This window comes from Perissodus microlepis, chromosome 13 (genome assembly GCF_051167445.1).
Source record: "Perissodus microlepis isolate ML-2025 ecotype Zambia chromosome 13, ASM5116744v1, whole genome shotgun sequence".
NCBI lineage: Eukaryota > Metazoa > Chordata > Actinopteri > Cichliformes > Cichlidae > Perissodus > Perissodus microlepis.
The window spans coordinates 29,746,841-29,760,550 of NC_140473.1; the positions used below are offsets into that span (position 1 = coordinate 29,746,841).

The 13,710-nt window shown below is 41.3% G+C and overlaps 1 long non-coding RNA gene across 2 annotated transcripts; it reads right to left on the reverse strand.

Moving 5' to 3' along the window:
• Positions 1 to 3,908: 3,908 nt before the first annotated feature.
• On the reverse strand, positions 3,909 to 6,662 carry LOC146375336 (uncharacterized). Of its 2 annotated transcripts, XR_014801939.1 has the most exons (4): positions 5,861 to 6,662; positions 5,241 to 5,371; positions 4,653 to 4,774; positions 3,909 to 4,510 (listed from the first exon to the last, which is right to left on the reverse strand). It is a non-coding gene; the product is annotated as an uncharacterized LOC146375336 (long non-coding RNA). The 2 variants fall into 2 exon arrangements; XR_014801938.1 differs by lacking the exons at positions 5,241 to 5,371; positions 5,861 to 6,662 and having other exon boundaries at positions 4,653 to 5,234.
• Positions 6,663 to 13,710: the final 7,048 nt, after the last annotated feature.

Consider the following 13,710-nt stretch of genomic DNA (forward strand, 5'->3'; position numbering starts at 1 on the left):
TGTGCAGTGTTTGTTCACATCTCTCAGTTCATCTGCAGACGTACTGCGTTATCATGTTGAGAAGCTATGGCAACTAGACACTTTACCTGAATACAGTGAGAAATCTGTGATCCGATCAAAGCAAGATCAACTGGCACTGGAACTCCTTGAACAGGCCACAAAAAGGGTTGAGATCAATGGTGTTAATCGCTACGCCACTCCTCTTCTTCGGATGGCAAACTTTCCTCCTTTGAATGTCCCTCCAACTGTAGTCATGTCTAGACTCCGCAACACTGAGGCTCGGTTAGCTAAAGATCCTGACAAAGCCATGTCTTACAAGGATCAGATTTTGAAATTGGAGCAAGCAGGCTATGTAGTTAAACTTAGCCCGGATGAGATGCACAATAGCAAAGAAGCCTGGTATATTCCTCATCATATGACAAGTCACAACAATAAAGATCGCATAGTCTTTGACTGCTCTTTCACATTTCAAGGTCAGTGTCTCAATAAGTACCTATTGCCAGGACCAATCCTTGGGCCAACACTTCTCGGTGTTTTGTTGCGTTTTAGGCAACATTCAGTGGCAATAAGTGGCGACATCAAAGGCATGTTTCACCAAGTCCGTCTTCTGCCTCCTGATAAACCACTCCTCCGATTCCTGTGGCGTGACATGAACAAAGCAGCTCCCCCTTCAGTGTATGAGTGGCAGGTACTCCCCTTCGGTACGACCTGCAGCCCTTGTTGTGCAATCTATGCACTGCAGAAACATGTGAAGGAATATCAATCTGACAAAGATGTGCAGTCTTCAGTAATGCAGTGTTTCTATGTTGATAACTGCTTGCAGAGTATTCCATCAGCAGAGTTAGCTCGAACACTCCTAGACAAATTAAGAAACCATCTATCAGAAGGAGGCTTCGATCTTCGCCAGTGGGCCAGCAATAATCCTGTTGTGATTAGCCATCTACCATCTGAGGTAAGAATGGCAAGTAATGAACTTTGCCTGACTGAAGACAAGCCATCTGGCCCACATGAACGCACATTAGGATTATTGTGGAATTGTGAGACTGACTTGTTTGCCTATAAATACAGAACTCTAGCCTCACACCCCACCACAATGCGTCGTATCTATGCAGTACTTGCTCGTCTGTATGACCCATTAGGCTACTTACTCCCATTCACAACACGCGCCAAAACCTTGGTGCAAGAGCTATGGAGAAAGGAGAGAGATTGGGATGACCCTTCCCTTCCATGCAACCTCTTAGAGGCATGGAAGTCCTGGGAAGAAGAACTTTGTTATCTTCCACAAATTGCCATCCCACGTTGCTATACTTCTAAGGAAATGAATGTTTCTACCACAGTTCGAGACATTCATATCTTCTGTGACGCTTCGGAGCGAGCATATGGTGCTGTCGCATATTTGAGATCAGATGATCTTGAAGGTCATGTGGAACTGAGTTTCTTGTTAGCTCGCTCACGTGTTGCTCCTAAACGGAATTTAACAATACCCAGACTGGAGCTATGCGCAGCCCTACTAGGCGCACGCCTCTGTGAGCTCATACAAACAGAACTCACCTTACCAGTCAGGACTACCACCCTTTGGACTGACTCAACAACTGTACTTCACTGGCTTCAGTCAGATTCCTGCCATTTCAAGGTATTCGTAGGAGCCAGAGTCTCAGAAATTCAAAACCTCACAAACAGTCAAGACTGGAGATACATCAATTCAGCCACAAATCCTGCTGATGATGTTACGAGAGGTAAATCCCTGAAAGAGTTCCTTAGCCCAAACAGGTGGACCGAGGGTCCCTCGTTTCTGCATGAACCTCCGAATAACTGGCCCACAGTTACAGATTTCCATCCTGATGATGATCAGACTGAGTTAAAGAAATCCTACTTTTTTGGTATTGTCAGTATACCCTCCCATACATACACACCCAGCTTCAGAATCTATCAAGAGCTATTGGATTTCACGGCTCGTTCACTCTCCAACCAAAAGGGTAACATTCCTTCTGCAGCTGATTATCTAACAGCAGAACAAGAAATCCTTCGTCAGGCACAACTGGACAGTTTCGGTGAAGATTTAGCCCGTTTACAGTCAGACAAACCCCTCTCATCCGACAGCCGTCTATTGTGTTTGTCACCAGTGTTGTGCAGGAATTCTGGACTTATCCATGTAGGAGGCCGACTACGGCAAAGCCCAGACTTGGAATTGAATGTCATTCACCCAATAGTACTTGATCCTGCTCATCCAGTGACCAAACTGATCATACAAGATTATGATGACAAACTGCATCATGCTGGTTCAGAAAGACTTTTTGCTGAACTACGTCGGAAATTTTGGATTCTCAGAGGAAGGGAAGCCGTACGCAGGCATCAGTATAGCTGCGTTGCATGTCAGAAATGGAGAGCACAGCCCATCATTCCAGAAATGTCAGACTTGCCTGCTGCTCGTCTTAGGTTATTCAAACCACCTTTCTACTCCACAGGAATAGACTGCTTTGGACCATACATGGTCAAGACCGGCCGCAGATCGGAGAAAAGGTGGGAAATAATATTCAAATGTCTCACGACTCAGTGTATACATCTTGACCTCCTAAACAGCATGGATACCGACTCCTTCCTCATGGCCCTCCAACGATTCATTTCTCGACGAGGAACACCCCTGGAAATTATATGTGATCAAGGAACTAACTTCAAAGGAGGAGATAAGGAACTACGGGCTGCTTTTGACAACCTTGCTCCGACTCTACAGCCGGTCCTGATGACTAAAAGAATCCATTTCAAATTCAATCCCCCGCATGCACCCCATTTCGGTGGAGCCTGGGAGAGGGAGATACGTTCTGTGAAGAATGCTCTGAAGAGAACCATTGGTGCACAAATGGTCACTGAAGAGGTCTTAAGAACGGTCCTAATTGAGATTGAAGGCATTCTTAACTCAAAACCCCTAGGCTATGTATCCTCAGACATTGCGGATATTGATCCCATAACCCCAAACCTTCTCATTATGGGCCGACATGATTCGTCACTTCCCTTAGTATCCTATTCTGATTCTGACCTCCTAGGTCGACGACGATGGCGACATGCACAAATATTGGCAGATCACTTCTGGCGGCACTTCATAAAGGACTATCTACCATCCCTCCAAAGAAGACACAAATGGCAGAAGGAGAACAGATCTCTCTGTTTTCTTTCAGCATTGGCAGTCCATGTGTGTCTTTCTTTCCTTCCTTCTTTGCTTTATTGATTTGAGAATAAAAGGAGAACCCTGTGAATGATTAGATGACTGCTTATTCTTATCCTAATCGGATGAGCCCATGATGCTGATTACTCAACCCTGAGCCTTCCTTTCCTTCATAACAATCACAGTTTATGTTGTAAAAGAGAAGGAATATTGGAAAGAAAGATCAACATTGTGATATTATTTCTTCCAAACTGACCAGAAACATGCTTGTCAGACTCTCACAGCAAAGGATCAGACTCACTGTGCATGACGCCTCAGGCCAATGATGTCTGTTAGATTGTCAGTTGTTTAGTGCTTCTGTACAGTTAGGGTCACCGTCTCTATTTCAGAATAATTAATATGCGGAAAACACTAAAAGTTGATTGTCTTCCAATATTCTAGCATAATTAAAAAACTTTGACTTTGTAAGTACATATTATTAGTCCTAATGCCAATATGATTCTTCATAACTCCTGCTTTGAAATACTGAACTTTAAAATTTACCTGATGAAAGATGATTTACAGTGGCACTCTGTCAGGATCATTCTGACTGTAAGATCACTGTATTAATCTGAATCCTTCTGAAATGTGCTGTGAATGAATGCTGATGCAACTCACTGTGGGAAAGCTGTTAATAAAATGAATCTGTGACACATGCAACACATTCACAGAGGAAGAGGACACAAAGGGAGGACACGCAGAGGCTGTGTTGAAGTCAGAAATCCAAATCTTTATTAAAAAACAGGCGGCGGTAACAAACAGGAAGACAAGCAGTCCATCAAACAGTCTACAGGGTCAAACATACAGAGAATTCAAACAGCAGTAAAAAATAACTGGACACTGAAAAACTTAAAGCAATGTGTGATGCAATAAAAGGAAGCAGCGCAGTATATTCACTGAATTATCATCAATTACAAAAGAGAAAAACGACGATTTCTAAGGATTATTTTCTTAAATGCAGTTAGAGTGTGGCTGGTAAAGATGGAAACATACAGAATGTAAACTGTGTGAGTTTGGTGAACTTTGTTAGTAACAAATGAGGTAAAAAACAACAACCCCAAAACAGACAAAACACAGAAAGAGGCTCTCAGTATTCATTAATAATTAGAAAGAAAAATTCTGGTCGTGGATTTTTACAGTCTTAGTTCCGCTCGCTGTCATCATTATAATCATCATGATCAATGGCGAGGTCCTGAGGTGGGTGGGGCTGTCTCTGGTGATGTCACCATGAAGGAACAGCATCTGGCACGTGTTGGTGAAACATCTCAGTACACTGGTGTAGTTTCCTCTCCAGCTGTTTGACATGTGACACTTGAACATTAAGGGGAAGAAGAAGAAACAGTGTTAGGTCAGGTGACCACATGGTTTCTAAAGTAACTGACAGGAAGTAACCAGGCCGTTAGAAATGGATGGCATGTGTTTAGAGTTACTGGAGTTGGGTAACTCTACTTACCAAAAGCAGAAGCACACAGATGAAGGATCAGATGCTGAATGTTGCAGGAACATGCTCATGTGTGGTGGTCATTCAGTGCTGCTCCGGCAGGTTAGACAGTCCAAGACTGATATGCTGCCCATCTGAGAGTTTGAAAACACACATGCAAAGATTTATTTTGTATTACAGTCAAAGTTGGATGTTCATTTTTGTCCTTTAAAAATGTTTGTGTATTTGAAAGCACTAACATTTAAGGATGACTTGGATTGTCTCCTTTAAAGGGGAGACAAGTGTATCCACTGATCTACGTCACTTTACCTGGATGATGACTCCTCTCCCCCTCACTCAGAAACACTCCTAATATAACCAAGCAAATAAATAATATTGAAGATTTACTTACATCATTACAAAAACAGCAAAAACATCTCCCTTTGATTCTATTTCTCCATTCCTGCTGAACATCAGGCAACAAATATCTCAATAAATCACAGTAAAATGTAAAGCACATGTTTTCTCTGCTTTGTCTAACCTCTGCAGAGCCTCTGTCAAGAAAAACATAACTGTAAGCATAAAACAAATATACATTTCATAACACGTCACTGGACAAACCTTGGTCAGTTGATTTCCTCGGTGCAGTGCAGACGAGCATCAGTCAGCAAGTGACTCTGCTGGTTCTTCTGAGGAAACACCACCGTCTCTCCACACCGTCACCATCTGTGAGCACAAACTGCCGCTCTGCTCTGCCAGCATGTAGGAAATCACATATCACACACAGGGGTGAAGAAACATCAGAGCTCAACTTTGGATACTTTAGATCTTAACAGATCAACGTAGCTCTTAGTTTCAGCAATCAGTGAGCAGACAAACAATGATACCATACTGATTCTGTATGAATACAATATGGTATTTTCAATACAGGTGTCAAATTAATTTATTAAAACTAATACAGATATATGTATATTTTTTTTTGATAAATTAGTTTGCTAAATTATAAGAATATATATTTTTTTTTTTTTTTCATTTAACAATTGCAACTGAAAGAAATTAAATATTGAACAAAAATATATTGTCACATTCTGAGCATGCTCAGCATGCTGACAGACTTGAAGTTGCTACAGATTTTAAGAAGTGATAATTATAGGGAAGAAACTTCTCTTTTTCATCCGTTTAATCAAACATTTGATGCCTCAGCTGTCTCAGTCTTATAGCGATCTGCAACTACAACTAACCTGAAGCTTGGATTTGGCTGCAGGTGCCCCTGTACATCCTTCTCAGCAGCACACATGTGGGTACCATTTAATCACACTTCTTCCTGAGCTTTGCTTCATCACAAGACCAAAGGTGGCATCCCGTGTCACAGTCTTATCATCATCCAGAAGAAACATTTGAAGAAACATCATGGAGAAGAAACATTTACGCGCCTCCGGGTTTTGTTTTCTGATCCTGCGAAAAGACTGAGGACAACAAAGCCCAGAGAACACGAGATACACAACATCCAACATTCAGACTCAACAGCCTCCATAAATGAAGAGCACCAGGTTGGTTCAGTTATAGTAGATATAAGCATACTTCACATTACTGGGTATGAATAATAATGAGGAGGCAAACTTTGAAGATGCAGAGCATGATGTCCCATCATCAGACTGTAAACAAACATCCACCAGGCTTCTTTGTTGGCAAAATTGATGATTCTCCTATCAGGGATCAGTAGCGTGTATTAACCTGTGGTATAAGCAGCAGTCACTGAAATATTACTCTTTCAGATAAGAAATCTAGCACATAAAAGCCAGGGTGGGAGGGATCTCTGCAAACTGACTTACCTCTGCAAGTGTGAAGCTCAACAAAAATCTGACTCTCCAGTCACAGACAAACAAAAACCTCCAGCTGGGAGATAGAAAACGCTGTCTGGGTCTTGCTGGATGTTGCTGGTCAGAGTCCACACATTAGCAGAGTGCTTCTTGGTCCCACTGACCCATGTGGACAGCGACTGTGGAGAACTGTTCTGGAAAACAGAGAAGAGAATTAAAATAACAAAAAGCCAAACAGGATTTCCACAAAGACTCTCTTGGAATCAGCAATCAAAAAAATCACTGGTTCATATTTCAATTAAATATGAACAGGTTCCTCAAATGTAAGCAGTTCAGATCTGATTTAATTTAATTTCCTTCACACAGCACATTCGTCCAGGCTGACAGGTAAACATAGAATTAATCTCAGGTAACATGACTCATAGTAGAGATTCAGTAAGAAAGATTGCAGGCTCAAATATTATTACCACACAATCCAAGGACACACCAACAGCTCAGATTTGTAGAACTATTTAAACAAATGTCTTCTGAATATTCAATTCAGGTTCACAGTGGGAGGGTGGGAGGTGTCGTGGAATTTTTTAAATAAAGTCTGCAACACAGAAAGAGCTGTGATCAAGCTATTTATTACTGCGCCAACACACATCAAACATCACAGTTCAGTCATGTCAGCGCTGCCGCAGAAGTGGTGCTCCTACTCCTTTATGCATTCCAAGGAAGAGGGAGGAAGTTACAAACTGATCCTACCACACTTCACGTGCCTCGCTATGAAACCTAACCGATCAATGGTTAAGCTGTTTTGTGCCCTTGGCCTTATCAGCACCTGTAAAGGGAGTTGTTTTCTCAAACTGCTGACGCTGAAGTAAGTTCATCTAGTTTTAGAAACTTTCACTGAACAGTCTATAACAGTGTCACAACTAAGCATATGCATAAGCACTTAAATACTTTAAATGAGAATAACAGAAAATTTCTATTAAAAAGGCTAGAGCCTGTCCCAGTAGTCATAGGTAGAGCACACCTGGACAGGTCACCAGTCTGTCAGAGGACTAACACAGAGACAGACATCAGAGTAACAAATCTATTTAAAATTAATGTAAGTTTGCTGCAGCTGTATGTATGAACATGTGTTTCTGTGCTCACAGTCCACCTCTCAGGAACCTGCAGTTCACTTTTAGTCTACTTTAAACAGACCTCACAAAAGGCTGATGTGGCTGGATCAGTAGTCTGATTTAAGTACGATAGCTTTGGCCAGGGATTAATCTGGTGCATCGCTTCACTGCAGTCTTACGTATTTTCCCCACACCTGAATAAAAAATACTGATATATACAAATAACAGCTTCAGCTGATGCAGCCTGACTCAATCCTAGATGTTCAGCACACAGAGACACAGAGGTGCCGTTTAAACTTTAGTGTTAACCCGAGTCACTGATCATTTGCAGTATTACAGAGTCTGGCAGTCTTTGCATGATGTCCACGTCACTGTACGTTTCTAGCTGACTCTCAGGTGTGACAGGTGTGCCAGCAGGAAAGAGTAATAATAACCTGCATCCTGAGGTTTGTCATGCAGGATTAAAGGAGCCAGGCTTTGTTCACACAGCTAGGATTGTATTTTACACTGACCCCGGGTCAGTATAAGTATCATACAGTTTAAACGAAGCACTGAAACTTGCACATTTATTACAGATGCACTGAAGCTAATCGAGATATTTGCTGTCAGTCTGTGGCTGCGATTAAACACTTTACTGGAAACTTTATTAACTAGTACCTTCATCAGTCATGACAGAAGCTAATATTTCTGTGCTAACATCGTTTAACCAGTAACAGCTTTCCTCCAATATAAGCTAACGTTTACACCGTAACTTTAAGCTAGCACCACAAAGACGGTAAAACACGTAATAATATCTACAAATGCATCTTAAAGCTGTTATATTAGCACTCGGTGTATTACTAAGATAACCACATTAACATTACTGACACTCGCTGACTTTTAATAGTCATTCTATAAATGCTGTCCGTTTAAATGGTCTTACCTGTACACACTGCATATCCACCGGATTCCAGCCAGAGTGGATTCTGGAGTCTTCCCACGCTCCTGTTAGTGATCCTCCATCTGGATGGATGAGAACAACCTTCTGAACAATCTAGCAGGAGATGGCCCATATCTATGGGACTGATTTGTGCTAATAACGCCCATTGTATGGACTGATAACAGCCGAAGCGGGTGAATAAAGTCACCCAGTAGCTAGCTGTGCCATTACCCAGCATACATCACTCCCTCCATAAATGCAATAAACGATAGAAAAGTATCGTTCTACCTGTTTTTCAGGTAGTTGTTTACATTATATAATTTATTGTGTTCCGTATACGTCACTACAATGTGATTTGGAAAATGTCTAAATATACCGACAACAGGCACTTCCGCAGCAATCTCTTCAATCGGAGGAGCCTTCACGTCAATTCCCGACGCGAGGGGGGTACCCTGCGCGTCCATAAGCGAAGCAGAGGGAGCCTGACCATGCGTCACACGTTTGACGAGTTGGGAGTGAGAACGTGTTGGACGATGACGTACACCTAAAAGAGCTCAAAATCAGAAAACGTTGCTCTAAAACATGTTGACATGGTAAATGAAAATGAACAATAATCAAAATTGATCATGCAAACTGAAAGACTACTTACTATGTTTCTCTTGTTACTTCATTAGCCTCAGTGTTCTCAGATCATTCTTTACATAAAAGCACCCAGTTGTCTTGCAAAGAATGTTTGGGATCAGTGAAATCACACACATTTAAAGATACTGGTAGTTATTGTTTCAAATGCCTATTTCATGACAACCAGGCTAAATTCATCGAAAGAGATGATGAAAGAGATTATCTGGATGCTGAAATGATTGTTAAAATACATTAGGCCAATAATAGTAGACCTGTGCTACATTTGTCCAGCTAGGCAACACATATTTCTGCATAAGAGATACATGAGACACCCTTTAAATAAGCAAATTTCATGTTTAAAACATGGAAATGCAGCCAAAATGGACCATACAATGGCCTCAGTGAACACATCAGCACATAAGTAGAGATGAGGAAACTCAATCACATTAGATATTAATATTACTATGAGTAAATTATATATATTATATATTCTGTTCCATGGTTTAAAGAATACAATGTGATAATCAGACATGAGAACGCTGTTTCCAGTTATACAAATTTATTTTATTTCACTATTAAAGAAACCAATTATGTGAATAAAAGCTCACCACAAGAACATCTCCCAACCCAGTCTTACAAAGTTGCAGTTACAATAAAAACTGGGTATGGAACATGAACTGTTGCTGAGCTAAAAAACAATCCTGGTGCTGATGCTTGTCATTGAACGTTTTGGACAGAGCTCTTGATTGAAATGCCTACCGTTGTGTGTAGGCATTTCAGTCCAGATGTTATGGAGTTCAGTTCAGCTAAGATGTATTTCTAAAGCACCGGATCGCAAAAATAGCCGCTTCTCGGCTGTTTATATTGTAAGGTAAAGACCATACAATATAAGAGAGAAAACCCCCCAACAATCAGATGATCCCCTGTGAGCAAACCCTTGATGACAGTGTCTGTGAAGGTTATCAGTCATCAAGGCCATAGTAGTCTAAGGAGCTTGGAAAGAAAAGCGCCTGGACTTCTTTAAGTTAAAGAAGTCCAGGCGCTTTTCTCCAAGCTCCTTAGACTTGGTGACGGTGGGAAAGAAAAACTCCCTTTTAACAGGAAGAAACTTTCGGCAGAACCAGGCTCAGTGAGGGGCGGCCATCTGCCTCGACCGGTTGGGGGGGGGCACAGCTGTTATAACCCCTGACGCAGCATAGCTTCTAATTCTGAAAGATAGGTAAATACCTTAAACCTGCACTCTATGCAGGACACCAAGTGATGACACGACTTGCAGTACTATAGGAGTCTATGCAGAAACAGTTTTCTCTCTTGAATCTCTGTAATTGTTTTGCTACTGAGTGTCTGGGTGCAGTCACTCATTTTGGGCCAATTAAATCAAATGAATTGAACCTGCGTTAACCAGGTTTAATAGGGAGGGCCAAAGTCGTAGTTGTGCTAAATTTCCTCGAATTCTCCTCGGAGATTTTCGAGTAGCTTCCTTTGTTCTTGAAAGTTCTTTTCCATTTGTCTCATCGCTTCCCGTCCATTCCACATCTTTTTGGTAAGGTCACTAACCTTATTTTCTAAGGCCTTATTTTCTTGTTTGAGTATGTCAACTTGGACATCGTAGTTGTTTATCAGATTGTTATGTTCTTCCTGTGAAACTTTGGGAGTCTGAGCTTGGGTTTGCAACGCCATGTCTTCTGTTTTCAAGGCTTCCTGTACATCACACAGATTTTTCTTGACCTCTTCAAGCTCTCTTTTCAGTGCCTCAAATTCATGGCACAACAACTCCTTTTCTCTGTTGGTCACGTTAAAATCATGTTCGGAGTCTTTCTCAGTGGCTTTGAAGATCCGTGATTCTCCTTTCACACCCTCATCGTGTGGTTTCAGTTCTTTTTGAGAATCACCACTCCTTTTGGAAAGCTCCTGGAGGTCCTGTTCAAGAAGTTCGTTATGCCTCGATATGTCAATTTCACGTGCAACGCATTGGAGTTCCAGGGTCTGTCTGAGCTGTTCACTGTCCGTTGTTTTGTTTTCCTCATTCATGATCCTTTTTCTTTCTCCACTCTCTTGTAACTCTTTAAAGGCTGTGTTTGCCTGATGGAGTTTATCTTTAACAGCCTGTATTTCCTGTTGCATGTCATCTTTTTCCTTTTCAAAGTCCCTTTTCAGCTCTCTGATTTCTGCCTCCATTTCCTGCATCACCTCTTTCTGTTGCTGGATCTCTTTGGTTTTGGAGCTGTTTAAATCCTTTAGAATTTGGTTCCAATATTCCAGGTCTTGAATTTTGAAGTGAATTTTTTCATTCTCTAGTTGCAGGTCTCTTTTCCTCTTGTTTTTAGAGAACCCACTTCGTTTGAAGAGAACTTCAATGTTTTTTTGGAGAATTTTGTTCTCATTTATGAGCTCTCTTTTTTGCTCCTTAAGGTCGGCGTTCTCGACTTTAAGGTCACGTATGGTAGAGCTTTGTTCTTTGAGAGTTTTATTCTCATTTTTCAGCTCTTTGATTTGCTGGTTAAGTTTTTCGTTCTCTGCTCTCAGGTTGCACACAACAGGATTTGACAGACTCATATTTCAAATTGAAGTTGATGTTAAATCTCTGTACTAACTAAAAGATTTTTTAAAAATACGGTCAACTGTGTCAGAAACTGAAGTTTCGAGTAGTTTAACTGCCTAGTGAATTCTTCCACTATCTTTGAAAGACTGACAAGAATGAGAACCTTTCCCCTCTTTAAGGGTTTTAGTGTGCTGATGTCATAAAGAAGATCAGAGATCAAAGGGATTCTGGTGGAATGTCACTGTGTCTGGTCTGGGCAGTTCTGAATTGAATAATAACAAAATGCAGATTGATGGTAATTGTAACTGATAATGGTTACATGAATTATAAACACCCAATAAATATTATTTAGAAATCCAAACTGTGGTGGAGGTGTGGTCCCTGGCTCAGCCGCAGGGGAGGAGTGATGCAGTGAGCTCAAGGGGGCGGTGCCAGGGAGGCTGCAGGGACAGGTGGTGATGATCTTCCTAACGAGGTTTTCCTTTTTATATAGTCAAGCCGGAGACCAGAGTGAGCAGGAGCATGTGCAGAAGACCAACCGGAGAGTTGGCGAACAGGTTGGCAAACCATGAAAGCCATATGTGTGGTGCTTAAACAAACACTCGTCCAGAGTGATCAACATAACAGTGTGTCGGGTTGACTTTTATACAAACAAACCAAAAAGAACAAAAACATGTCATTGTGAAGCTTTGGCAAATACTAGATTGGTCAACTGATGTGCCGTAAGCATCTGTCAGGCTCTCTGACAGTTAGTTAGTGTTGCCTACAGTTAAAATATGTAATTGTGGTGAAGAGTTAGTATGATTTTACATAAATGGAATCCACATTTAGGAGCCCTTCAGTAAATCCAGGCCAAGCTAAGAAGATGAGCAATGGGAGAAAGACCAAGGACAGAACACATGGAGATGACTGACCAGCGAGCTTTTAATGCTTAAACCTCGTCAAAGTAACTTTTTGTTGTGACTAAATTGTAAAGAGGGATGTGTGTGTATAGAAAGATGGCTGTTAGAGTAGCAGATGTTTAATTTTGTCTAAATTCACTATTAATTCAACACGTTCTCACTCCCAACTCGTCAAACGTGTGACGCATGGTCAGGCTCCCTCTGCTTCGCTTATGGACGCGCAGGGTACCCCCCTCGCGTCGGGAATTGACGTGAAGGCTCCTCCGATTGAAGAGATTGCTGCGGAAGTGCCTGTTGTCGGTATATTTAGACATTTTCCAAATCACATTGTAGTGACGTATACAGAACACGATAAATTATATAATGTAAACAACTACCTGAAAAACAGGTAGAACGATACTTTTCTATCGTTTATTGCATTTATGGAGGGAGTGATGTATGCTGGGTAATGGCACAGCTAGCTACTGGGTGACTTTATTCACCCGCTTCGGCTGTTATCAGTCCATACAATGGGCGTTATTAGCACAAATCAGTCCCATAGATATGGGCCATCTCCTGCTAGATTGTTCAGAAGGTTGTTCTCATCCATCCAGATGGAGGATCACTAACAGGAGCGTGGGAAGACTCCAGAATCCACTCTGGCTGGAATCCGGTGGATATGCAGTGTGTACAGGTAAGACCATTTAAACGGACAGCATTTATAGAATGACTATTAAAAGTCAGCGAGTGTCAGTAATGTTAATGTGGTTATCTTAGTAATACACCGAGTGCTAATATAACAGCTTTAAGATGCATTTGTAGATATTATTACGTGTTTTACCGTCTTTGTGGTGCTAGCTTAAAGTTACGGTGTAAACGTTAGCTTATATTGGAGGAAAGCTGTTACTGGTTAAACGATGTTAGCACAGAAATATTAGCTTCTGTCATGACTGATGAAGGTACTAGTTAATAAAGTTTCCAGTAAAGTGTTTAATCGCAGCCACAGACTGACAGCAAATATGTCGATTAGCTTCAGTGCATCTGTAATAAATATGTGCAAGTTTCAGTGCTTCGTTTAAACTGTATGATACTTATACTGACCCAGGGTCAGTGTAAAATACAATCCTAGCTGTGTGAACAAAGCCTGGCTCCTTTAATCCTGCATGACAAACCTCAGGATGCAGGTTATTATTACTCTT